Source organism: Megascapheus bottae, chromosome 18 (genome assembly GCF_031878675.1).
Source record: "Megascapheus bottae isolate mThoBot1 chromosome 18, mThoBot2.hap1, whole genome shotgun sequence".
NCBI lineage: Eukaryota > Metazoa > Chordata > Mammalia > Rodentia > Geomyidae > Megascapheus > Megascapheus bottae.
In genome coordinates this window covers 2,637,913-2,665,901 of record NC_143526.1, presented here as the reverse complement: position 1 = coordinate 2,665,901, position 27,989 = coordinate 2,637,913, and the positions used below count along the sequence as shown (strand labels likewise).

The 27,989-nt window shown below is 38.1% G+C and overlaps 1 protein-coding gene across 2 annotated transcripts in view; it reads right to left on the bottom strand.

Moving 5' to 3' along the window:
- The window catches only part of Zcwpw2 (zinc finger CW-type and PWWP domain containing 2), a 116,552-nt gene extending 88,889 nt beyond the window's left edge, over positions 1-27,663 (bottom strand). Inside the window, exons 1-2 of one of the 2 annotated variants that reach the window (XM_090351789.1) lie at positions 27,575-27,663; positions 24,844-24,993 (exon numbers count right to left, since the gene is read on the bottom strand). The gene's annotated coding sequence lies outside the window, so the exon portion shown is untranslated. Of the gene's footprint in view, positions 1-24,843; positions 26,525-27,574 lie in introns of those variants that run through there. The other variant, XM_090351788.1, reaches the window with a different exon arrangement.
- Positions 27,664-27,989: the final 326 nt, after the last annotated feature.

Below are 27,989 nucleotides of genomic sequence, written 5' to 3'. Positions count from 1 at the left end.
AAAAAAAAAACAACATAGCCATCAAATATCTTTCACTTATTATTATAAAAATCACCAATAACAACAGAGAGATTATCAGATTACATAATCTCACCAATAACAACAGAGAGATTATCAGATTAGATAATGTTGTTGCCTGATGGCCTAACATTCAGAATAAAAGAAAATGCTCAAGAAACTAAGCCTTCAAAGAATCCCTAGTCCAATGAATAAATTGGAAAACCAACTAAACTGAGATTTCTCCTCAGAAGTAAAAGGACTGATAGAAACAGGACAAAATGTTCAAATGGCTGGACAGGAAATGCAAATCAAAACAACAGGACAAAAATAGTGGCACACATGGCTGCCGCCATTTTCTTATGTATCACATGCTAGAACACCTAACTTTTACAAAGACTTGATATTTTTTAAAGATGGGGAGAGGGAAAGTGGAAGAAAAATGTGGGAAGGGTTATCAATGTTCAAGAAGTAATGGACCAACTACCTGATGAATGTAACTGTAACTCCTCTATACCTCACCTCGACAATAAAATGCAATTTAAAAATTATACTGAGGCCAGGAGTGGTTGCTCATGCTTGTAATCCTAGCTACTCAGGAGGCTGAGATCTGAGGATCAAAGTTCAAAGCCAGCCCAGGTAAAAGTCCCTGAGACTCTTATCTCCAATTAACCACTAGAAAACAGGAAGTGGGGCTGTGGCTCAAGGGGTGGGTGGTAGCCTTGAGCTGAAGAGCTCAGAGACAGTGCCCCGGCCCAAAGTTCAAGCCCCATGACCCACAAAAAAAAAAATACACATGAATCAAAACACAATGATTACTTAGCCTTCAACATACTATTGTCATCAATGAATAGATCATCCAGCCAAAAAAGTCATCAAAGAAACACCTACAATATTTCATTCAGCATCAGCACAATACACATTCTTCTTAGCATCCTATGTAACATTCTCCAAAATAGACGATATCCTGGGTCCTAAGGCATATTTCAGCGAATTTAAACAATATAAATTACTTCCTGTATGTTATCAGATTGTAACAAAATAAAATTAAAAGGTTAACAGCAAGAATACCACAGAAAATACTCATGGAAATAGAACAATGAATTGCTGAATGGTAAGTAGGTCACTGAGGAGATAAGAAGGGAAATTCAAAAGTTCCTGGAATGCAATGTAAATAAACATAAAATGTGTTGGAAGATTTGGGACACAACTAAATTAATACCAAGAAAAAGTTATAATTATTAGTGCCTATATCAACAGATAATGTAAATCTCCAATTAATTCTCTAAAGTACCATATCTAGATCTTAGGAAAACAAGAACAAACCAGGGCTTGGTTGCTAAAGCCTGTAATCTTAGCTACCCAGGAGGATCAGATTTGAGGATTGCGGTTGAAAGCCAGCCCGGGCACTAAAGACCATGAGACTCTTATCTCCAATTATTCACTAGAGAAGGGAAGGGGGGCTGTGGCTCAAGGGGTAGGGCCAGTAGCCTTGAGCTAAAGAGTTCATGGACATCTCCCATGTCCAGAGTTCAAGCCCCATGAGCCACAAAAACAAAAACAGGAACAAAGCAAATCCAAAGCCAGTGGACAGTAAGAAATAATATAGTTTAGATGAGATATATGAGATATACATGAATTACAGGCTAAAAAAAGGAAGCATAAAAGCAACAAATCAAAAAGTCAGTTCTTTGAAAAGATTAACAGAATTGATAAACCTTTAGTAGACCTGACCATAGAGAGAAAAAGTGGGGGAGGGGGTGGAGGGGGGAAGTAGAGAGAGAGAAGGGAGAGAAATAAAGTCATGAATGAATGAAAAAGGGAACATCACAACAAATATGAGTAAAAGTAAGAATATTATAAGGGAATTCTTTGCAAACCTTTAAACCAACAAACAGGAAAATTTGGCAGAAATGTATGGATTCTTATATAATATTAATGTATCAAAACTGAGTAGAGGATAATTAATATTTAAACAGGTTCACTGAAAAGTAATAACAATATAATATATCCCAACAAATAGAAGATTAGCCTGTGCACCAAAAGCTCATGCCTGTAATCCTAGCTACTCAGGAGGTTGAGATCTGAGGATTGCAGTTCAAGGCCAGCCTAGGCCCAAAAGTCAGTGAGACACTTATCTCCAATTAACCACCAGAAAACTGGAAGTGTCACTGTGGCTCAAGCAGTAAAGAGATAGCCTTAAGCTGAAGAGCTCAGGGACAGAGCCCAAGTTCACAGTTCAAGCCCCATGGCCTATAAAAGAGGGAAAAAAAAATCACAATGGTTATACATCTGAGTTCTAGAGGACATTCAGAGCATAAGTAGCACCAGTTCTCCTTCAACTTTTCCATAAAATAAAAAGGAACAATCACTACTAAATTCATTCTTAGCAGCCAGAATCACACTTATTCAAAAATCAGATGAATATTGAAGAAAAAAAGAATTAGAGATTAATCTCTCTGGTAAACACAAATGCAAATCTCCTTAAAATACTGTGAACCAAATGTAATAATTTATCAGAAAAAATTCCTAAACTATAATCAAGTGGGATTCATTCAAGGGATGAAAAAGCAGTTCAAGGGGGCCGGGAGTTTGGCCTAGTGGTAGAGTGTTTGCCTAGCATTCACTAAGATCTGGGTTCGATTCCTTCTTACCACATAAATAGAAAAAAAAAGCTGAAAGTGGTACTGAGGCTCAAGTGGTAGAGCTCTAGCCTTAAGACAGTCCAAGGACAGTGCTCAGGCCCTGAGCTCAAGCCCAGGACTGGAAAAAAAAAAAAAAAGAAAGAAAAAGTAGTTCAACATACACAAATCAATGAATGCAGCAAAACACACTGAAGAATCCATGAATCACATAATCATCAATAGATACAGAAGAAAGCTTACACAAAATACAACTTCCTTTTTATATTCAAAGCTGTGTTGTAACTAGGAGTAGATGAAGGATTCCTCAACATATTAAAGGCTGTTTATGACAAACTTACAGCAAAATTGTAAAATGTTACAAAATTAAAACCATTTCCTCTTAAATCAGGAACAAGAAAAGGATATCCACTATCTCTACTCCTTTTCAATATAGTGGTATAATTCCTATGAAGAGAAATACGGTAATGAAAATATATAAGCTACACAAATAAGGAAGAATTCAAACTGTCCTATTTGCAGATGACATGACCCTGTAACTAAAGAACCATAAACTCCAGCCTTTTGTGCAATAGCAGTATATAATATCAACACACAGATATATGAAGAAATGTTCAAAATCTCTTCCCATAAAGGAAACATAAATCAAACAAAACTGAGATTACACTTCAACTCAGTTCAATAACAACAGATTCTGGCATGAATGTGAGGAAAGGGAACCATGATATATTGTTGGAAATGTTGTTCAATTGCTCTGGAAAGGAGATTCTTCAAGAAATAATGTATAAAACTACTCTATGATTCAGTAATACAACTCTTGGGCACTTATCCAAAAGATTACAAATTAGGATACACTAAAGCCACTTGTACAACCATGTTTACTTCTGCACTTTCACCATAACAAAGGTATAGAGACAGCCCAAGTGCTCATCAATGAACAAGTAAGTCATAAGAATGTGGTATGTATACAAAATAGTTTTAATTATCCACTAGAAAAAATGTTATTACATTTATATACAAAGAAATGATGGACCCAGAAAAATTGTGTTATGAAAAGTCAGGTAGAGTAGGACCAAAGATTGTGTTCTCTCATATGTAAAAGCTAGATTATTTATATGTACACAAAGTAAAGACATACAGGTTAGTGTGAAAGTATACATAAAGTATACATAAGCAAAGTACAGTATTTACAGATGAGAATTCAAATGGTAGAATTCCTTAAGAGAAGCAAACTCATAATCTAACAAAACAAATACTGTAAAAACTGCACTTGAAATGTGTGGCCAAGGTAGGTCAAGAGGAAGGCATTGACAAATTAAGGGAAGAAGGACATAAGAATGTATTTAAAATACTCAATGTATATTCTATAAAGCTAGAAAAATTCTATGTTGGAGAAAATATAGTCTCTTAAATGAACAGTGCTGGGAAAACTTCATATCCACATGTAGAAGACCAGAACTAAATCTGTCTCTCATTCTGAATTACTAACACTTCAAAGTGATCCAAGCATCTTAATATAAGTGATGTGCCAGTATCTTATACATGCAGTCCTAGCTACTTCAGAAGTCTGAGATTTGAGGGTTGTTTCAAAGCCATCTCGAGTAGGAGAGTGAGTAAAACTCTTGTCTCTCCCTACTGGAAAGCTAGTCATGGAGCTATGTCTCAAGTGGTAGAATGCCAGACTTGAGCAAAATAATCAGGGACAGTACCTAGGTCTTAAATTCATTCAACTCTGAGGACCAAAAAATAAAATAAAATAGAATATGCAGTTGTAAGATCTAGAACTTTGAGGTACTGTAATTTTGGGGGGGTCAGTCATGGGGCTTGAACTCTGGGCATGGGTGCTGTCTCTGAGCTCTTCAGCTTAAGGCTAGCAACCCTACCACTTGAGCCACAGCAGCACTTCCAGTTTTCTAGTGGCTAACTGGAGTAATAGTGGCTAACTGTGGTAATAGTACCACAGACTTTCATGCTCAGGCTTGCCTTGAACCACAATCCTCAGAGCTCAGCCTCCTGAGTAATTAGGACAATCTGTTCAATGTTTGTGATATGTAAATGACACAGTAAATTCTTATTGTACAACAGAAGTAATATTTAATACATTTATATATTAAATTAACATTAATATGCAATAATAAACATATTTGTGTGTATTCATAAACAATCATAATTAGGATAGACAGATAGAAGGTAGATACATAGATATATACACAGAGACATAGAAAATTTTCCTGAACAAGATTACAATAGATTAGGAAATAAGAGAAAAACTGACATATGTAATTATGTCAGATTAAAAGATTTGGGGGAAACAAAGGAATAAATTATAAGAGTAAACAAATAGTCTTCACAATGCTGGAAACATATTCATCAGCTATTTATTTGATAATCCAGAATATATGAAGAAATAAAAAACAAAACTTAAAAAGAACAAAGGGCCCAATTAAAGATTGGAATATGAATTGACCACAGGTTTCTGGAAAGAAATACCCCTCCATCCCCATACACATACCAAAGCAAAGAAATCTGACAACCTTGCTCCAGCAATTTCTGGCAGAAAACAAAACTCACTTGCCTGGGAAAGATAGCCCCACTTAGGGGGATGAAGCCCCTACCAGAAAGGGACTGCTCTACCTGAGGCTAGCAAAGGGAGAAGAGCCCACACTCCACTGCAGAATTAAAAAGAAGCTTACTACTATAGACTAAAATCTCACTGGAAAAAAAAATATCAAGAGGCCATAATAGCTGGGGGTGCCTACAGGCTGGACTAAAGGCCCATCTCAAGAGCAGGACCCTAAGGGAAAAGTGATGGATTCCAGACAGGCCACATTCCCACTGACAGACAAGCTCCATGGCAGTTTCTAAATAACAGAAAACAGCCTCTTCCTTCCTGCCCTACCACACAAAGAAAATCCTTTCTCTCACTAAGTTAAGCTGGGATGAGGGGTACAAAGATTCCAAGTTTGTAAGACAACTTTTTTTCTGTTTCCTTAGGTTGTAAATCAACCTAAGCCACAAGGAAAACTGCCCACCAAAGGAAATCAAAGGCTCCCCTGAGAGACTGGGTTTTGGACATCAAGGAGACACAAGGTTGCACAAACCAATTGAATAGATTTTTAAAATTTTTTCCTTTATTTATTAATTTTTATTGTCGGGGTCCTTCATCCCCGGTCCCTCTCGACTAGTAGAAGGGATGGGGGAAAACACGCCCCAACCAGGACAAGCCGTGAGAGGAGAGGGCCCACTGTCCTCCCACACTCAGCCTTCCTTCCCCAGAGCACGAACAGAGATGCCACGCAGCTTCATCAAAGCAGGAAAATCTCTCTCCAAAAATCCCCCTCCTGAGGAAGTCCCTCCTGCTAATATACCCTCACTCTAGGTTCCAGCACAGAGTGATAAACAATAACACATTTGTAACCAATGGTAATCAAGTCTTGTGCCCTGCCTCTTGTGCCTTGCCTTGTCTCAGCAGAAAGTTATTAGACATGGTGTTACTCGGCCCCCAACATTTTATTTTTTACTTTTTGTTTTAATTTTGTATTGTAATGTATAAAGTGGTTACAGTAATATTTTCCAGATATTAGGTGCACTACTTCTCACACATTGATACCCCTTCTCATGTTTTTGTTCCAATTTCCCTTCCCCCACCCCCTCCCTACTTTTTAACTTTTTGGGGTTTTTTTTGTTTTTGTTTTTGTGCCAGTCCTGGGCTTGGGTTCAGGGCTTGAGCACTGTCCTTGGACTTTCTCAAGGCTAGAACTCTACCACTTGAGCCTCAGCACCACTTCTGGTGTTTTGCTATGTATGTGGTACCGAGGAATCGAACCCGGGTCTTCGTGCATGCTAGGCAAGCACTGTACCACTAGGCCAAACTCCCAGCCCCTACTTTTTAACTTTTATTTACACTTTTTCTGGGATGTTCTGCTGTTCTAATTATATATACACCTTACATTTATTACTATATTTCCTTTCTAATTGTGTGCACACTTAATTAAGGTTATATTTTTGATTACTCAATATACTATTTCCTAATCAATCTTATATTCATAATTTTAATTTTTTGTTTGAATTGAGTTGTTTTCTTTCTTCTGTTCCTTTCCTTTTGTATATTCCTCTATTCTTTATTTCTTTTGTCACTTATGGGGCTTGAACTCTGAGCCTGGGCGCTATTCCTGAGCTCTTCAGTTCAAGGCTACCACCCTACCCCTTGAACCACAGTGCCACTTCCTTTTTTCTAGTGGTTAATTGGAGATAAGAGCCTTACAGACTTTAGTGCTTGGGCTGGGTTTGAACTGCAATCCTCAGATCTCAGCCTCCTGATTACAGGTGTGAGCCCCTGCACCTGGCCTATTCCTTGATTCTTATTTGCTCCTCCTTTTTATTTTTCATATATCTCTTAATCTTTCTTTGAATTTCACCTTATCTAATATACCTTTATTTCTGATCTTTCTCTACTAATTTTTTTAAGTTGGTCCCTAGTTGTTTGCGAGTAAGACCAGATTGTATCTATTTTCACAACAGCTAAGATGCTCATCCCATTGTGTTATCTTTTCAGATCAGATTGCTTTATCTCTCACAACCGATCAGTTCACTAGTGACAGCAATGTATAATCCCCACTCCTGAAACACAAGACCTCTCCCCAAACAAAAAACAAAAAGGAGAAGTAAATAGTGCAATACCCATCTATCATTTTGAACCTTTAAAATTGGTTCAGGTAAAGGGGTTGGGGTTGGTTTTTGTCTTAAAATTGTGTTCTGTTGTGGTTTCAGATCTGATTTTGTTTCCAAAAAAGAAAGGAAGGGAGGAAAATACCTATCTATGATTTTTGAACTTCCAAAAGTATTCGATTACTGTTGTGGTTTTGTTTTTGCTTTCATTTACAAATGGGCAAAACAAACCATAAAAAAAAAAACAAGAAACATAGTGAGTCAGAGCAAGAGTGGGGCCTAGTGGTAGAGTGCTCACCTAGCATGCATAAAGCCTGGGTTCGATTCCTTAGTACCACATACACAGAAAAAGGTTTGCCTCAAGTGGCAGAGCACTAGCCTTAAGAATGCCCAAGAACAGTGCTCCAGACCTGGGTTTAAGCCCCAGGACTGGCAAAAGAAAAAAGAAAAAATGGTAAGTCAAAAGAATCTCAACTCCCACACAAAATAAAAAAGGCAACAAAGCAGCCAAATAAAAATATAGAGGATAATCCTCAAAATGATCTATAAACATTACTGAGAAATATGCTAAATGAACATTGAAAGCCTGAACATGGCTGCATGTGAGCATGATGAGACCAAGGAAAATTAATAGAGGAATTCATGGAATCCATAAACAGAAAGCTGAATGAACTCCAACAGAAGGAAAGGGAATCCAGTGAAAATATAGCCACTCACTGTTCAAAGCCAGCATAGGCATAAAACTCTTATCTTCAATTAACCACTAGAAAACCTGAAGTGCTGCTGTGGCTCAAAGTGATCGATTGCTAACTTTGAGCTGAAGAACTCAGAGACAGTTCCTAGGCCCAGAGTTCAAATCCCATAACTGGCAAAAAAAAGGAGAAAAGGAAAGCAGGAAGGAAGGAAGAAAAAAGAAAGGAAGGAAGGAAGGAAGGAAGGAAGGAAGGAAGGAAGGAAGGAAGGAAGGAAGGAAGGAAGGGAAAATCAAATTCTGTAACTCATGGAGACTGAATAACACACTGATAAATCATCAGTTGGTCATTTAAAAAATCAGAAAGGAAATTCAAAAATTTGATATTTAACAAAATGAACACACAAAATACCAGCATCTCAGAGACACAGTAAAGGTGGTACTCAGAGGAAAATGTATAGCTCTGAGTGCCTACACCAACAAGTTGAAGATAATACACCAATTGATGAGAACACATCCAAATAAATAAAAGAAGAGCCAAGAATGGGAACATCATGACAAAACCAAGCAAAACTCTGATCAGTATTAGGGAATATTTTATAAACCTGTATGATAAAAATTTGGAAGAAATGAAAGAAATTTTAGCAACCAATGATATAATGAAACTAAACTCAGAAACTTTAATACAACTAAATAGACCCATAAAAATAATTAAATAGAAATAGACATAAAAAAAAACCTCCCATCTAAGAAAAGCCTAGGACCGGATAGAGAACTCACTCCAATACTCCTCAAACACTTCCAAGAAACTGAAAATGAGAGATAACTACCAAACTCATTCTATAAAGACAGCATAACCCTCATCCCTAAACCAGATAGAGACTGATCAAAGAAAGAGAACTGTATAGCCATTTCTTTGATGAACATTGATCAAAATTTCCCAATAAAATTCTCACTAAGTGACTTCAACAGCTATTCAAAAAATTAATATATCCAGCGGGATTCATTTTGAGATATAAATCTGGTTTTATATATGCAAGTGAATTAATGTAATTCAACACAGCAATAGGAACAATGATAAGAATAACATGATTATCTTAATAGAGGAAGAAAGAGCATTTAACAAGATCCAATACCCCTTTATGATGAAAACTCTGGAGAAACTAAGAATTCATGAAACTTTCTTCAATATAATAAAAGATTATAACAAATCTATAGTCATCATTATTCTTGATGGTAAAAAGTTGAAACTATTTCCTCTAAAATCAAGAACAAGTCAACGATATCCAGTCTCTTGACTCCTCTTTAATATAGTATTGGAATTTCTAGCCGGAGCAGTAAGGAAGAGTCAAACATAATGGAGATCCAAAAAGGCAAAAAAGTAAAATTCTCCTTCTGCAGTTAAGATGATTCTGTATTTAAAAAAACCCATAGACTCAGCCTAGTGGTAGAATGCTTGCCTAGCATTCCTGAAGACCCAGGATCGATTCCTAGGTATCACATGCATAGAAAAAGCCGGAAGTGGTGCTGTGGCTCAAGTGGTAGAATGCTAGCCTTGAGAAAACCGAAGAACAATGCTCAGGCCCTGAGCCCAAGCCCAGGACTGGCAAAAAAACAAAACAAACAAAAAAAAACCCCAAAAAACTCATAGACTCATCTCCCAACTTATTTGAGCTGACCTAAAACTTTGGCAAAGTAGCAGGGTATAAAATTAACCCACAAAAATCAGTAGTTTTTCTGTATGTCAAAAATGAGATGAGCAAGGCTAAAATCAAGAAAGTAACTGCTTTAGGAATACCAAGAAAAAAAAAACACCAGGAATTAACTTAACCAAGAGGTGAAAGACATCTACGATGAAAACTTTAAAAACCTGAAATATGAAAACAAAGCATACTTAAAAAAAATGTAAAACTTCCCATGTGCCTCAACTGGCAGAATTAACCTCATGAAAATGGCCATCTACAAATTCAATGCAATGAAACAGAAGAAATTCAAAAATTCATTTCATATGTAATAATAAAGACTCTGAATAGTAAAAAACAATCCTTAGCAGGAAGAACAGTGAGAAATATTAATATCAAACTTCAAATCTTATTATAAAGCTGTACTCATAAAAATAGGTTGGTATTGGTATATGAATAGGCCTGAGGACCAATGGAATAGAATTGCAGGAGGAGAAATGATTCCACAGATGTATGGCCACTTAAAAAGAGAGCCAAACAACAGAATGGAAGAAAGACAGCCTTGTCTAGAAATGTTGCTGGTAAAATTGGCTACACACATGAACAAAACTCAATTACCTCCAAATGGATCAAAGCCTCAATGTAAGATCAGATACCCTGAAAATATTACAGGAGGCATAGGGGAAACACTAGGGTTTCTTGGCACAGGAGGAAACTTCCTACGTAAAGATACAGAAACACAAAAAAAAACTAAAAGAAAGACGAATGGGATTGCATTAACTTGTAGTTTCTTCATGGAAAAGGACATGGCTAGCAAGCTAAGTAGAAGACACACAGAATGGGAGATCTTTACCAGCTATACAATACACAGGGCTTCATACCTAAAATAGCCTTACAGCTCAGAAACTTAATTTCCTGCAAAACGAATCCTCAAAAACAATAACAACAACAACCTCATTAGCAAATAGATTACAGACTTACACTAAAACCTCTCTGAAGAATTAGGAATGGCCAATAGACACATGAAGAAATATTCAATGTATCTGGCCATAAAAGAAGTGCAAATGAAAATAATACTGAGATTCCACTTTACCTCCGTTAGAATGCCATTATCAAGAAAACTAAAAATAACATGCTGGCAGGGCTGTGGTCAAAAGGGAACACTATTACACTGTTGTAGGAATATAAATTTTGTTCAACCACTCTGGAAAGCAGTATGGAGGCTCCTCAAAAGGCTAAACACAGAGCTTGCTTATGCCTCAGCAATCCCACCCTGGGCATTTATTTAAAAGACCACAGACAAAGCCAAACTGAAGCTATCAATACAACCATGTACAATGCAGCCTTATTTACCATAAATAAAATATGGAAGCTAGGTGCTTGTGGCTCATGCATGTAATCCTACTCAGGAGGCTGAGATCTGAGGATCAAGGTACAAAGCAAGGCAGGAAAGTTCATGAGACTCTTATCTCCAACTAACCCCCAGAAAACCAGAAGTGGTGCTATGGCTTAAGTGGTGGAGTGATAGCCTTGAGATGAAGAGCTCAGGGACAGTTCAAGCCCCACAACTGACCGAAAAAAAAAAAAAAGCAAATGTGGTATATATACAAAATGGAATTCTAAGCTGCCATCAGAAAGAATGGCATTACCCCATTCATAGAGATGGATACATTTGGAAAAAATTATATTAATAAAAGCAAGCCAGACTCATGGACATACAGGCTCCATGGTATCCCTCATTTGTAATAACTAGAATATACCTAGGATAGTTATGTGCACATGACTATTTAAAATAATGCTATTGAAATCAATTCCAAGAAATAGAAATGAAGTGTGTGTGTGTGTGTGTGTGTGTGTGTGTGTGTGTGCGCGCGCGCGCGTGCGCATGCACATGTGTGCTGTGTACTGTTGGCAATTATTATTTTTTATTTCTTTGTCAATTCCCTGTTTTGTTTGTTTTACTTCTTGTACCCTTTGAGTGAACCAATGCAAAAGCAATACTCATTAGACACTATGTTCAAACTATCAGAGAGGGAACTGGACTAGGGGGAAGAAGGGTGCTAGCTCAAAATAAGGGAAGGATAATATTGTTCAAAAATGTACTCATGACCTTACTTATGTAACTGTAACCTCTTTGGGCACCAACTTTACAACAAAATAAAAATAAAAAGTTTTGTAGTGATTGATTGGGCAACAGCAAGGACTATATATTTCAAAAATATCATATATGAATTGACTTCAGTATCATACTATATTGCCTTGGTGAATAGATCCTGATTTCTCTTCTAATCACTTATCTATTATTATTATTATTATTATTATTATTATTATTATTATATGAGTGATTGGCCACCCTGTAATGTCTCCACAATTTATTTTTTCTCATTTCTTAGTTATGGAAAGGCTGACAAATTTCCAAATTTTAAGCTCTGATTCCCTTTCAGTTAATGCATCTTCCAAAACATACATTCAGGACAGTATTATGTCAGTTTAATACTTCAAATGTTCCTCTATTTTAGTGGTGGATGAAATAATGACACAAATTGTGTTTTATTATTATTATTCACTATGGACTAAATGCTTGTATCCTCCTCCCTGCTTCAAGTCCAATATGATTATATTTGGTCCTGAGCCTGTGGGAGCTAATTAGGGTTCAGACCTCATGATGGAATTAGTGACCTGACAAGAAGTAGCACAGAGCATGCAGTTTGAGGCTTTTGATAGATTGTCCACTTTAAGAGCTCCACATTTAGAGTTCATTAATCATGTAATATCATATATCAAAAAGGATGAATAAAAAAATCCATCACAAATCAACTCAGCATTTCTTCTGGTAGGATTATTTTGATATATAAAGTAGCAAGAAAAAACAGGTTAGAATAAGCCAAGTGCCCATTTTACACAGGTAAAAATCTTCAAAAATGGCAAATTAATCCATACCTACAACTAAAATACACAAGTTTTCAGTAGATTCATCAGTCATAGTACCACAAAAAATGTCAATAATTATTAACATGTATGGCAAATGTTCTAAGAAATCCAGAGAAAATGAAATGTCTTTTGTTTCCTTGAAAATTTATTTTTTGGGAGATTTAAATTTTTGAGCTCTAAGTATATTTTAGATATGAGGCCATTACCTGATTCATAGCTAGTAAAGGTCTTCAGTTATTTTATGGGCTTTCTATTTAATTTTGCTACCTACATCCTTTGTGATGCAGAAACTCATCAATTTCATGCAATTCCATTCATCCGATCTTTGATTTTTTTTTCATTCTGGGTCTTTACTTAGGAAATTCTGATGTGTGCTTAAGAACCCTGATGTTTCCCTTTTCCCTTTTTGTAATGTTTTCATGATACCTGGCCTTACTTTGAATTCTTTGATCCATTTGGAATTGATTTGAGTGCAGGATGATAGATAATGGTCTACCTTATTTTTTTTTTGCACCTTTATAGCCAATTCTGCTAGCACCATTTGTTGACAGGCTGTCTTTCTCCTTCTATCATGGATTTTAGGCTCCTTTATCAAATATTTGGTAGCTGTAGGTCTCTAGGTTCATTTTTGGGTTGATCCTCAGGCCTCTTGTGCCAGTACCACACTGTTTTTATATGTTTTTTTAATAGCGATTGAAGTTTGGTATTGAAGTTTGATATCGGAGGAATCCAGCACTATTGTTCCTGCTAAAGATTGTTTTTGTTATCTGGGGGTCTTCTATTTTCTATATTATTGAATAAAGCCATTTGGATTTTAATGGGTATTGTATTAAAATTTTAGCGTTGGGCAGTACTACTATTTTCACGATGTTAATCCTTACAATCAGGAGCATGGAAGGTTTTTCCATTTCCTTAAATCCGTTTTAATTTCTTGTTTCAGATTTTTAAAGTTTTATTACAGAGATCATTCACATCTTTGGTTTATTTTTTAAGTATTTTAGAAAACACATGAATGGTAAAAGACAAAAAAACATTCACTTGGACATGTTAAACAAGACTCTAAACATTCACACCATGAGACCAAAGGAGTATATTATTAGAAGAGGATCACAAAGGCAAAATAGATATGTACATGTGACCATATAAAATGATGCTTATCAAAATGAGCTTCAAGAGATGGAAACAAAAGTTTTTTTTTTTTTTAATTTTCCTTATTGTGGGTTTTTTGTCTGTCTTGTTGGTTTTTCCTCTTTTACCACTGTTTTGGATTTTTTGTTTGTAAATTTACTTATTTAGAGGAGGGTGAGGAAGAACACAGGATGGTAGGATACTATACACTATGCTAAAAGTGAACTGTACAACTTGTCGGGGGAGGAAGGCTGGAAGGGAAAACCTTGCAGAAAAATGAGGAAAGAGATCACACTGTTCAAATAAAAATGTATTCATTACCTAACCTATGTAACTGTAAGCCCTCTGTATATCAACTTTACAATAAAAATAAACAAAAAATTGTAATGACACAAAATGAGACCCCATTGTGCAGCCACTTGGTTCCAATTAATAAAACAGAATAGGATCTCTTTGATTCCCTTTCTACATCAACTCCTGCCATCCCTCCTGGATAGAAATGGGTAAGAGGTCTGGTTTCTGGTCTTCCAACTTCTCAGAAGCTGCATTATCATTGTTACATCAAGACCTGCATAAATGTTTGCCAGGGAAGAAATTTTTTTTAAATCCCTTTATAGATAATCCTGTAATAAGAAAGTTAGGCAGGGATTTGGTTAAAATCAGAAGCTACTACTGCATTCCAGATAACATTGGACCAGTAATGACAACAAGCATATTGATCATGAGGACTTTTTAGTTGGTACTATAAGCATCAGAATAGTGAGGATGAAAGGCTTATTGCAATTTAAAATCAGATGACAAATTTTATAATGTCTCCAGAGTGTTAACTTGCTTTTCAATGTAAGATCTAGATTTGGCCTTACCCTTGCATCTACCATATTGGGACAATTAATGTTACTTGTTAATTTCAGCAAAACACTGTAAATTGATGGGCACTGTTAAGAATACTCTAAAATATTAAATATAAGATATTACTAATGCAATACTAAAGCTAATATAGGCTAGGGCTTAACTATAAGGTGAAATTGTGGTTGTTAGTAGTGTCTACATGGATTTAGATGCATCTGCTACCTACTGGTTACTTAAGCAGTTTCTTTGCTGGCCTAGACCTAACCCAGAAAACACATGTTATCTACAATTACTGGTACAATGACTAGTTGTTGACAGGATCAAAGCTACTTAATTATTACCATTAATTTTCTTAGCAAATCTACAAGGAATTAGCTAAAGAATAGTTGAAAGATTAAGAGATATAATGAAAAAAATAGGAGGAGGCGCAAATAAGAATAGAGGAATAGCCCAGTTGTGGGGGCTCATGCCTGTAATCCTAGCTAGTCTGGAAGTTGAGATCTGAGGATCACAGTTCAAAGCCAGCCCGGGCACTAACACTAAAGACTTTAAGATTCTTATTTCCAATTAACTACTAGAAAATGGGAAATACTGTGGCTTGAGGGCTAGGAAGGTAGCCTTGAGTTGCAGAGTTCAGAGACAGCACCCAGACCCAGAGTTCACGCCCCATGACTGACACATACTCACACAAGCACACACACACATAAAGAATAGTTTTTCAATAAGATGTGCCAGCAAGGAAGAATGACAAGGAATATCATTCTATCATCATCTTATCTCACAATATGGTGTTTGAACTTCTGTATTTTATTTCTTTTATGTAAATGTCATTGAATGTCAGAGACCAAGGAGTTAAACGGAACAAAGCAAAGACCCTCTAGCCTTGAGCAAACTGCACCTGGTTGAGTCATCTGCACAAAATACTTCTTGGAATAACCGCAGGTTGTGTCGCTTGGGTTAGCACAACGGCCAAAAGAATAGCCTGACCCACCCCTAACCTTGAGATTTCCCATTCTTGTTATCGCAAAAACTCTCCATCCCCCCCTCTATACTCCCTTCCTTACACTCAGGGTATATAAACCCTGCTTTACTTTTAATAAATGAGACCTTAACGCGACTCAGATTGTCTCTGTCTTTCTTTATGCGCCTGGTCTCCTTCCTCTCTTTCCCCCACTGGTTTTCTTCTCTTAGGAGGTGCCTCCTCGAGCCTGACGAATAACTGAACCCGCAGGACGGGAGAATTGAAATTTTCCTAGTTTCTATTTACAAAGATTTAACTGTTAATTTACATATAAGTCATTGTAAATTGATTGTGTATCTTACAACCTTACTGAGCACATTTATTATCCTCATTTTGGTGGACATCCTTTTGGTAGAAATTCTTTAGAGTTCCTACATACAAAATCATGTCATTTGCAAACAAATAAAAATTTATTGTGTAACATGTAGATACAGAAACATAAAATGGAATTTTATTCATCTACCAGGAATAATAATATTGTTATTTGCAGGGAAGATTGACCTAGAAAAATTAGACTGTGGATAATAAAGCAGACTCAGAGAGACAAAGGGCACATATTTTCTCTTATATGTCAAATTCAGATATATCTGGAAACATACACAAGATTATGAATAGATACATGATCAAATTGACAAAAGGATGATATACTAAGTAGTATAATTTCCTAGGGTGACTCCTTTGAACAACTAATAGAAAATTCAACAAAAAGTATAAGAAGCTGAAACATATCTTGAACTGAGGAGGTGGGCCTACAATGAAGGAGAAAATGAATAAAGAAAGGAATAGTGGTTGAAGACAGTAAAAATACTCAATGTCCATTTGTAGAAATTGAACTAGGAGCAAGGCACTTGTGGCTTACATCTGTAATCCTAGCTACTCAGGAGGCTGAGATCTGAGGATCTTATTCTAAGCCAGCCTGAGCAGGCAAGTCCATGACACTCTTATCTCCAATTAACCATCAAAAAGCCAGAGGGGCAGCTGTATCTCAAGTGGTAGAACACTAGCATTGAGCATAAAAGCTCAGGGACAGAGGCCTAGCCTTGAAGCCCCAGGACTGGTACAAAAACAAAAACCAACAAAAACAAAACAACTCCAACTCTTAAACTAGATGAGTATGTAGTATGCACATAAATAGACATGATAAACTGAAAATGCTTGCTATAACTATTTGAAGACAATGATTACATTTAAGAAAATACATATATCTGGATGTGTGGCTCAGAAGTAGAACTATGAATACATATGTATTTATGTATATATACATATATATGGAATAGTCCAACAAATATTCTAAAAATATATTATATTATTGTGGGAAGAGATTTCACAGGTTTATATCTGGGGTGGAAACAGGGCTCTGAAATAAGAGAATTGCTAGGTAGAATTCGCAAAGTTCTCTGATGGGAAAAATAAGGAAATAAGGAAAAGAGATAAATCAAATCTGACTAGTACATTTTCAGCCTAAACATTCAGACCAAAGTTGATGACATTTATGTTCACAGAAAGATGGGGTGGTTGATTGTGGTGGATGGTGCTTAGGACTTCAATAAGAACAGAAAAATTAGAATTGGAGTACTGGAATTGAACATGGAAGTCACTGGTAACCTGGCAAAAACAATTCCAGCTTCATTATGGAGCTGGATTCCTGACTGGTTAAAGCTGAAAGGGCAAGGAAAGGATGACAAGAATTTTAGAGAATGCTTTCAGTAGTTGTTTATGCTTGTTTCAGTGAAGGGTAGGAGTGCAAAGTAAAGAGCAAGCTAGAAAAAAAACATATGCTCAGAACAGGAGGGGATCCCAGTATATTAAAAAAAATTGATTCACTTCATAAATTTGGCAAATGTTTAGGAATACTCTACTATACAATTTATTTTTCACAACACCTTAAGAGAAAGCTATCTCCTAAGGAACTTTTTTGATACATTACTTGAGCTACAAAGTAATCAAAATCCTGGTTCTCCAAGTTTTGCTACAGAAAAAATGTGTACTGGGAAACAAAAAATTATACAGATCTCTAGGCATTCAGTTACCAAAATGAATTCCAAGAAATGGATACAAGAGGTTTTTCCCCTTTGTTGCTGCTTTTGTTTTATTTGTCTTGTTTGTAACTTAATCTGTTTCAGGGAAGTTAATGGAATCACATAAAGGGTGGGACAAAGGGTGAACAAATGCAGCAGCAATACTCACTAGACACTATGTTGTAAGTGAACTGTACAACTTGTGGGTGGGGCAGGAGGGGAAAACTGGGAGAGAGTGAGGTAGAGGGTGACACTGCTCAAAAATAAATGCACTTGGGCCGAGAGTTTGGCCTAGTGGTAGAGTGCTTACCTAGCATTTTACGAAGACCCAGGTTCAATTCCTCGGTACCCCACATACATAGCAAAAAGCCGGAAGTGGTGCTGAGGCTCAAGTGGTAGAGTGCTAGCCTTGAGAAAGTCCAAGGACAGTGCTCAAGCCCTGAGCCCAAGCCCAGGACTGGCAAAAAAAAAAAGAAAAAGAAATATACTTGGGCAAGGAGTGTGGCCTAGTGGTAGAGTGCTTGACTTGCATGCATGAAGCCCTAGGTTCAATTCCTTGGTACTACATACACAGAAAAAGCCATAAATGGTGTGGTGGCTCAAGTGGTAGAGAGCTAGCCTTGAGCAAAAAGTGCCCAAGGACAATGCTCTACTACTTGAGCCATAGCACCACTTCTGGCTAGAACCCCCTTGGTGACTACTAGGCAAGCACTCTACCAGTAAGCCAAACTCCCAGCCCTAGAAATATTTCCTGAGGGTATTCTGTGAGACAGGCATAACACAAAGTCAAAGACAAGATCTCTCTCCCTAGTAATGATAAATATCATTATGAGCTAAATATAGAGAACCATGTAGTATACATTTGAGACTTTCATGTACATGGTGTCAAGGCACTTTAGGATAATTTGAAGCATCTTTGGGAGGTTCTGTCCATAGAAGTCTATATTTCCTCTATATTCATCTTGACATACTTTATTATAATTTACATTAATTTATAATACTAAATTATAATAAAGCACTCTACACGATAAGAGAAATAAACAAAACAAAGTTCTCATCTGTCTTGATAAGACCTAATAGTGTCAACTGCTCATTGAATAGGTATTTGAATGATAGAAAAAATACAAACTTTTTTATAGATCAGCATGGCTAATACAAAAGATAATTTTACAAAACAAGATATGTGTGTGTGTATGTGTATCTGTGGAGTGTCATCCTAGTTCAAGGCTAAATTCTTACTTCATACCATATGAGGTATCATAATTAAAGCAAGTTAGTTAAGTCATATCAACATCATCTTTTATTTTCTTTATGTGAACTTAGGACCTCATATTAAACAGGTGCTCTATCACATTGAGCTGTTTTCCCAAAACTGTTTTTTGGCTTCATTTTATAAAGTGTCTCAGAGTTTGCTCAGGCTTGCCTGTTCTGATAGTCCTATATTCCATATAGTTGAGATGATAGATGCAATTCAGCTTGTTGAATGAGATGGGGGTCTTGCTAACTTTTTGTCTGGGCAGGTCTCAAATCATTATACTCCTTTTTAGTATTTCTAGGTAGCCAGGATTATAGGTATGATGTACTGCATTGGGTTCTGGAGGTGGTATGTGTGTATTACTAGGTGTTGAACCTAGGGCCATACACATTCTAGGCAAACCCCATACCCTTGAGCCAATCCAAGCCCATACTGATGGTCATACTGCTTCATTCACCAGGTAGCTTTCCACACACACACACACACACACACACACACATATATATTATGTACACACACAAACATACACACACATACGTATATTTCAGTGCCTAATTCACTCAAGATATAATAAATGTTTGTTTCCTTTTTAGACTACTATATGTTTGTAGTAATATAAAAATAAAAATATACAAGAGCCAATACAAAATGAATGCAATTTATCTTCTTAGGATTTTTCTTGAGCATCCAACTTAAATAACTAGTTTACTTGTTGTAAGGGCTGCCGAAAGGAAACTCCAAGCAGTTCAGGAGAAGACGGTTTACTCCGAGCAGTTCAGGAGAAGAGGGTTTATTGCGTGAAGAAAGAGCAGACTCCTGAAACCACTATTCCCGGTTCTTTACTGAACCCATTAATCCCAGTTCTTTACCGAACCCCTTATTGCCTCGCCCTTTCCACTCTGGCCAGAGACTTCCGCGAGGTTCCTCAGTTTCCCCACCGTGCCAAAGTGACCTGCGCTTTGGAGGTGGACTGGGAATGATTATTGCCTCTCCCTCCGTGAGGTTTCTCAGTACTTACCCACCATGCTAAAATAACGTCCCCGTACGGGCCACCACCTGTCGCTGCCCACCACAACGGCATGTCACTTCAGAGGCAGACTGGGAATGATCACAGGTGCCTCCCCTCAGGTCTGGCTTGCTTAAATGGGCAGCTGGTAGTCAGAGATGGGTAAGTCCCAGTTGTTAGCCTATCAATCTAAGACAGGAGCCAAGTAAAAAGTACTTGATGATCCCATGACAGGTAAGAAGACTAACGAGCTTGGAGACGCTTAAGACAGGCACAATCGATCTGATATGATGGTAGCCCCACATATCCTAGGTCGTCTCCTTTTTTTTCCTTTCTTTTCTTTTCTAAAGTAAAAAAGGGGGAGATGTTGGAGACCATTGCTTTCAGCCTCCTGAGGAAGTAAGATTATAAGATGGCATCTGGCAGCTCGCTAATGAGTCAGTACTTGCTGACCAGGAAGTTTCTTTGCATTTTTTTATTTGTTTCTTCCGTGTTTGTGGATAGTGGATCACTAGATTTCTTCCAGGTTTGTTTGCTGCTTTGCAGATGACCTTTATTGGCTGCTTAAGGATATAAATAGTGTGGGGTTTCCGGGGAATGGGGAAGAAGGGAGAAAAGATGGAGGAGGGAGAAGAGAGAAGGAGAAAAGAGAGAGGCAGAGAAGAGAGGAGAGGGAAATAAAAGACCTCTGCTTGCAGTGATTTGAGTCTGTGATCATTCCCAGTCTGCGGCAGGCAGCGACATTGAAGGAACTAGTTTTTGTCTCTCTGGATAGCTATTCAATTTTGCCATGACCATTTATTTAAAAGCTGTCTTTTGGGCAACAAATGTTTTTGCCATCATTATCAAAGGCAAGTTGGCTGAATGTATGTGCATCTTCCACTCCAATTCACTGGCAGTCATTTACCAGCAAGACAACTCTAGCTTATAATTTGTGCTCTTCACCCAAGCATCTTCGTGTCTGAATTTGAGATCCTTTCTCAACTTGTGTTGCTGGTTCCCACTGGTTTTTAGGGAGGTCAGTTATCTGCTTGGAAAGCTATAATGGCTTAGAAATAGAAAACTGGTTTTCTACTGGCCCTGGCTGAGAAATTGTCTTTAAAACTTCTCCTATGATGAATCCCAGTTAATAAGTTGGGAAGGGCTTGAGTCTTCCTTTCTAGCCTGTTTGCTATACTAAACACAGATTTCCCTTTTTAAAACTTCATTTTTTCCAAATCGGTTTTATATATCCAGTTTGTACAACTGTGAAGTCTCTAATTCTCTTTTGTCAGAAGCAAAAGAGTACCCTAAGAGGCATCCTATTTCCTAGCTTAGCATTCTTTGTTAGAAATCCCTTTTATAAACCTTAAGTTCCATATTTGTTTCTTCTCTTTTCTTGACTTTCAATTACCTCTAGCTATTCCCTAAAACCACATATATACCTGAGATTTTCTTTCATATTTTAAAGACATGGAAAAGTGCTAAGTATTCTAATCCACTTTCTATATTATCTTCTCCTTTTATTTAGTCTTGAACAATCAACTCAGTTTCAAAACTTAACACCCCAATGATTTTCTCAATGTGCTTTTATGTAGTAATAGCTTTTTCCTGATCTTTAAAATTTATTATCTAAAACAGTATCAGAAAACATCATTTATTATATTTTAAAAGTACATTAGACTGGGAATGTGGACTAATAATAGAGTGCTTGCCTAGCATGCACAAAGCCCTGGGTTCTATTACTTGGTATCATATATCCAGAGAAAACAGGAAGTGTTGCTGTAGCTCAAATGGTAAAGCACTAGCCTTGAGAAATCTCAAGGACAGAGCCCAGACTATGAGTTTAGGCCCCAGGAACGGCAAAAAAAAAAAAAAAGAGTATATCAAAGTGTCCAGATATCAAAGATAGCACTTTTGCAAACTGAAAGTGTGGATTATTCCAAAAAGAGGATTGGTGAGAAATGGAAAAATGTAATTGCTTTTGCAATATTGACCATATTCAGATACCAGTTCAGTTTTGGAAGTTAAGAGAGAAAAGTTGAAAGGTGATTATTCCTTATGAGTAATCTTAAGGGAATAATTGATCGGTGTCAAGGCCAAAGAGAATGTATGCCTTTGAATTCTATGATGCAATATTTGATGTTAAAGTGGTGACATCTTAGTCATACATGTTCCAAAAATAATTTATAACTCAATATTGCAAAATTTAATTATGTCTCAGTGCATTATGACATGTATTCCCCAAAGTTATGGACACGGTAGTACATATGCTATCATTTAAAATAAATAATTGATCAACAGATTCTCAACTTAGTCTTTCCAGATTTTCCTACTATCCTCTAATTCTCTGTGAATTTTTAAATTTTAGGAAATATCAGCAATAAGTATCAATTCAATCAATGAATTCATATGTTAAACGGCAAAAGAATACAACTGTGAAGGCTCAGAGAGTTGCTCCTCATTTAATGAAAAGTGTAGGAATTTTCCTTCTTGTTCTATCAATCCCAACTACATTCTCTGTTACTGTTTGATTCTTCTTCTGGTTTCTCCTACATTCATTTTCTTTAAGTTTAGCCTGTATGTCCAGTAAAAGATTAGCTGTGAAAGATACAAGTCTATAATTTATGGCTATAAATAACAGTAATTTCATATCTATCATAATCCAACCTTCAAATGTGCAGGAATCAACCCTCCTTTGACAATTAATATGACTATTATTCTTCCTGTCCCTAAACTACCATTTTCATCTCACTTTCTCCACCTAAGCTTACTGAAATGAAATTTTAGTGTTGAAAATATTTTAAACTCATCAATTCCAAGATTTTCTAATATATATATTTCCTTAATACTGTTACCATCAAATTGCAATACAACTTAAATAGCAAACAATTACAAAGCACAATTATCGTGAAGTATCAAAATTAAACCTTTATTACAAGCATATTTCATAAGGAATTTGATAAAGCTATACATTCAGATCTTTCTCCCAGTTTTATCAGGTATCTAGAGATGAATATTACTTATTACTAGAAAGACAAGGTTAATTCTACTATTTTGCATTCTTTTATTGTATGTTATTTGGGAGTGGAAAACTTTCTAGTTATAGCAATAACCATCACTGAACTTCTAAGCGACATAGACAAAATTAACTAGAGCTCTATCATCAAAATGTATTTTTTGCCATGCAACTTAGGGTTCACCCCTGTAATCCTAGAGACTGACTGAGGTTCAAAGCCAGCCCAGACAGGAAAGTCTTGAGACTTTCGTTACAATTAACTACCAAGACAGAACTAAAGCTGTAGCTAAAGTGGTAGAGCACTAGCCTTGAACAAAAAAGCTCAAGGTCAGTGCCTAGGCCTTGAGTTCATACCCTAGGACTGGCACACAAAAATAATACATTTTTAAGCCAGGTCGGGTGGCTCATGCCTGTAATCCTAGCTACTCAGGAGGCTGAGATCTGAGGATCACATTTAAAGCCAGCTGCCCCAGCCCGGCGAGGCAGGGCACCAAAGTCCCTGAGACTCTTATCTCCAATTAACCACCAGAAAACTGGAAGCGATGCTGTGGCTCCAGGAGTAGGGTAGCCTTGAGCTGAAAAGCTCAGGGACAAAGCCCAGGCCCAGGTTTCAAGCCCCAAAACAAACAAACAAAAAACAAAACAAAACAAAAACAACCATTTTTAATGATTAGCTGATAACTCAATTTGACCCTCTGAAGTACTTCAGAAAGCAAATGGAAATCACTGAGTTTGCAAAACAATCAACTACTTGGTCATAATGTTAATCCCTATCTAAACACCACTATCATGATTTAGGTCAGGTTTAAAGTTGCTACTTTATTTGTATAGAGAAAGAAAATTACTTGAAAAAAGTAGAAAGATATGTAGCATAATTCCAAGCCAGATGAAATTTATAGGCAAAACTATAGTAAGGTGACTACCTGAGAATTAAGATTTAAACTCTCAACTATTACCCTTGGAGAAAACTCTCCTTGATTATTACCCCTAGATAGCCTTCTTGTATATGAAGATTACCTGAAGATTAAGGGATCTGTGTTGTTCATGTAAGAAAGGAAAAAGTATGCCCAGATATCAGAGTTTTCATTTTTAGAAGCAATTCTTTTTTTGGGGGAGGGGTGGGGAAGAGGGGGCTGACAGTACTGGAGCGCTGAACCCAAAGCCTGTGTGTTGTTCCTGGGGTTTTTTGCTCAACGCTTGTGGTTTACTGGTTGAGTCACTTCTATTTGTTTATTTAGTTGTTTGTTTGCTTGTTAATGAACAAGAAAAATTAAAAAGAAGAGTCTGGCAAACTTCTGCCCAGGCTGGCTTTGAACTTCACTCGCAGATTTCAGTCTCTTGAAGTAGCTATAACAGGTGTGTGCCATTAACACCTGGTAGAAGTAATTTTTTAATATGCTTGTTAATTTTGTAATATCATTCTCAGACAGCAAATATCTGAGTCTGGATATATGATATGTGGGGAGGAGAAGAATGCTTTTTTTTATCATGATCTATCCTTGAAGCTGGTAGCAACATAAAAACACAGATGTGGCTGTTACAAGTTTTTAGCTTCACACCTTGAACTATATCTCAGCAGTAGATACAGGAAATATTACTCAGAACGCAGAATAAAGCAACAGAAAATATGATCCATACGTAGAATGATTTTAATCAAACTGAGTCAACTTATAATTTAAAGCAGAAATTCATTTTAAAATTTAAAATTTTTCACCAAAAATTATTGTTTCTTCTTAAAGTATTACCTATATAAAAATGAAAAAACAGATTTCTTCATTATTTTTACATGTTGCCTAGTTAAAAACAAGATTGAATTACTGCTAAAAATGCACAATTGCCTAAAAATGGGAGAGGCAGTAACCAGCAATGGGCAGAAATTGTGCAAGGCCCTATTTTTTTTTTTTGGTCTAATTCTGTTGTGAATTCCAAATCTACTCCAGTGAAAAATGGTACCTACCTGTAGTCAATATTATTTCCTGAATATCTGGAACTCTGTGAGATGGTGGATGTAGGTGGAAAAATGGAGGTAGTGAACCTCTTTCAATATATATCAGTTTTACACAGTGCCTGGTGTCAAGAGAGCTCAAGCAACTCCCAAATGTTCTTTCTGTAAGAAGTACATTTATAAAAGCAGTGAATTAATACTTTTCAGACTGAATCCATAGCCACAGAAAATATGATGGTTTAAAAGCAGACAAAAATTGACACAAGCCTGGCGCCTGAAAGAAAACTTTCTGGATAATACAAACCCTAATTCCTTATGTAGTTGATGATGAATAATTATTCACTTTTCCTTCAAAGTATCTTTACTAAGAGATCTTTTCCTTTGTAACAGTGTAAAACTTTTATCATGTAACACTGAACTATGTGACAATTTCCTAAAAATTTGTTTAATTCACAAAAGTTAAAGCAGATGCATTTTAATGGAAAGTGTGCCTGTTCTAGTTAAATGCAAATGAAAGTCTAGATTCTATTTAGTTACGACTTAACAATAGTACAATTCCCCCAAATGAAAAACTATTTGTTGTTGTTGTTGTTGTTACTGCTGTTTAACTAATACATTCCGACTAAGCAATTATGTTTGTAAATAAAAACAAGGTGTTTTGTTTTGTTTTGTTTTGTTGTCGGTCAGGGCTTGAACTCTTGGCCTGGGTGCTGTCCCTGAGCTCTTCAGCTCAAGGTTACAGCCCTACCCCTGGAGCAATAGCTCCTACTGGTTAATTGGAAATAAGAGTTTAATGGTCTTTCATGACAGGGCTGGCTTTGAACCAGATCTCAGCCTCCGGAGTAGCTAGGATTAGAGGCATAAGCCACAGCACCCAGGAATCTAGTTTTAAAAAGTGATTACAATCCAGATGTGTATATTTTGAAACAAAAGAAGACCCTCCTTATGAGACCTTAAAATACTGTCATGCCATTTTCTTTTTACCTTGACAGAAAAGATAAAAATGAACCTTTCTGCCTTTTCAATAACTACCATTTTTTAAAATACATATATATATATTTAATAGAATTTCTATGTTTCTAAATGAAGCCTGATCGTGTTATTTATAACAACTCTAGATTTCTCAAGGGATTAGTAAATATTTTTGTTTTGTTTTGTTTTATTTGCCAGTCCTGGGCTTAAGCTCAGGGCCTGAGCACTGTCCTTGGACTTTCTCAAGGCTAGAGCTCTACCACTTGAGCCTCAGCACCACTTCCGGCTTTTTTTAAGTATGTGGTACCAAGAAATTGAACCAGGGTCCTCGTGCATGCTAGGCAAGCACTCTACCACTAGGCCAAACTCCTGGCCTGTAATTAGTAAATATTTTTAAAAAACCTAACTAGTCGAAGGCTGGAATGACTTGCTTATAAATGAAACACCCATGAAAAGTGTCATGGAAACTACTTTCAAAATTACAGACTGAAAGCCCCTCGCGGTGGCTCACGCCTGCAGTCCTAGCTACTCAAGAGGCTCTGATCTGAGGATCAAGGTTCAAAGCCAGCCCGGGCACAAAAGGACCTGAGACTCTTATCTCCAATTAACCTCTAGAAAACAGAAAGTGAGGCTTGGCTCAAGGACAGGGAGGTAGCCTTGAGCTGAAGAGCTCAGGGACAGCACCCAGGCAGAGTTCAAGCTCCAAGACACACACCCCCCACCCACAAAATGTAGACTGATTCTTGTCTCAAAATATGAAAAACGCTCTCTTCCATATAGCTCTGTCCTGAAGCGAATAGCTATTTCCTGCTGTTGCTGTTGTTACACTTGGGTGTTAAACTGACCAACTGTGGCCTCTATTTACAAGACCTTTGAGTTTTCACTTTAAACCACAAAAGGGCGGGGCTTAGCAGCAATGGAAATATTAGGTGCTTGTGCGTGCGTGTGTGTATGTGCTGGTACCGGGGCTTGAACTCATGGCCAGGGCGCTGTCCTTAACTTTTTCGCTCCAGGCAAGCGCTCTAGCACTTGAGCCACAGCTACACCTCTTCCAGCTCTTTTCGCTGGCTCATGGATTCTCCTGCCGGCGCTAAGCTTCGATCTCAGCCTCCTAAGTAGTTAGGATTAAAGGCAAGAGTCACAGGCGCCCAGGCAAACTATGTTTAAGCAAGCCCTCCCACTTTGTGGCGTCTACAAGGCGGGTTGAATTGACACACCATGCTGAAGGACCTCCGAGAGAATACGTACGAAATGGAAGCCTTCCGTGGGCCAAGAAACTTAGTGGAGTGTCCCGGGCAGCTAAGGAGCATAAACTCCAACTGTGGCTTCCGGTTCACTTGCTCAGCCAGCAACAGGGAAGAGCTTCCCCAGAGGGAAGCGCTCACCTCCGTGACCCGCCCCGCCCCCAGGCTGTCACCTGACGCGGGGTCGCCTCGCGTGACGTCACCGCTCGGAGCTGTTTCCCACCCCACCCACGTCATCTAGGAAGGACCCAAAGTAGGGAGCCCCGGGAAGCCACGGTGGGCGGCCTCGGCCCCTCGCGTGGACCCGAAGGCAGTCGGACGAGAGGAGCGCCAGAGAGCAGCCGGCCCAGCGAAGAGGCCACAGAGGTCCGGTGCCTCCCCCGGACCCGCGACGAACAAGCTTCACAGGTCGAGTCCAGCCTGCTTGCACCCAGGAAAACTCCGCACAGAGCTGCACTTCACGGTGGCGCTAGAGGGCGCCCCAGAAGGCGGCCCTCAGCCCCTTGGCCGCGGCGGCGAACGCTTACCCGACTTCACGTGGCCTCCCGGCGTCACCCTGCCGCCGCGGGGGCTCACGGGACATGTCGTTCGCCCTGTCCTGCCCCGGAGGCTCACGGGATATGTAGTTACGTTCCCCACCCAACCTCTCTTCCAGCCTGGCTTCGCAGCGTCAGCGCCCTCCCGGTTCCCTCAGGCCTGACTTCCGGTTCCCAGGCGCAGCCCCGACCTCCTAGCTGCCGGGAGTGGTTTTCCAGCCGTGAGGCGCTCCTCCACCCTTCCGGTCAGCACCTCGCATCGCCCCCTCCCGCGGCGCACGGCTCGTCCCGCTCCGGGCGGCCGGCGCCGGCCGGCCTGGATCTCGCGTGCGTTGGCTGGGTAGCGGGCCCTCTCCCGCGGCAGTCGAGCTCCTCCGGATCGGCGCACCCGTCCTTCGGTTAACCT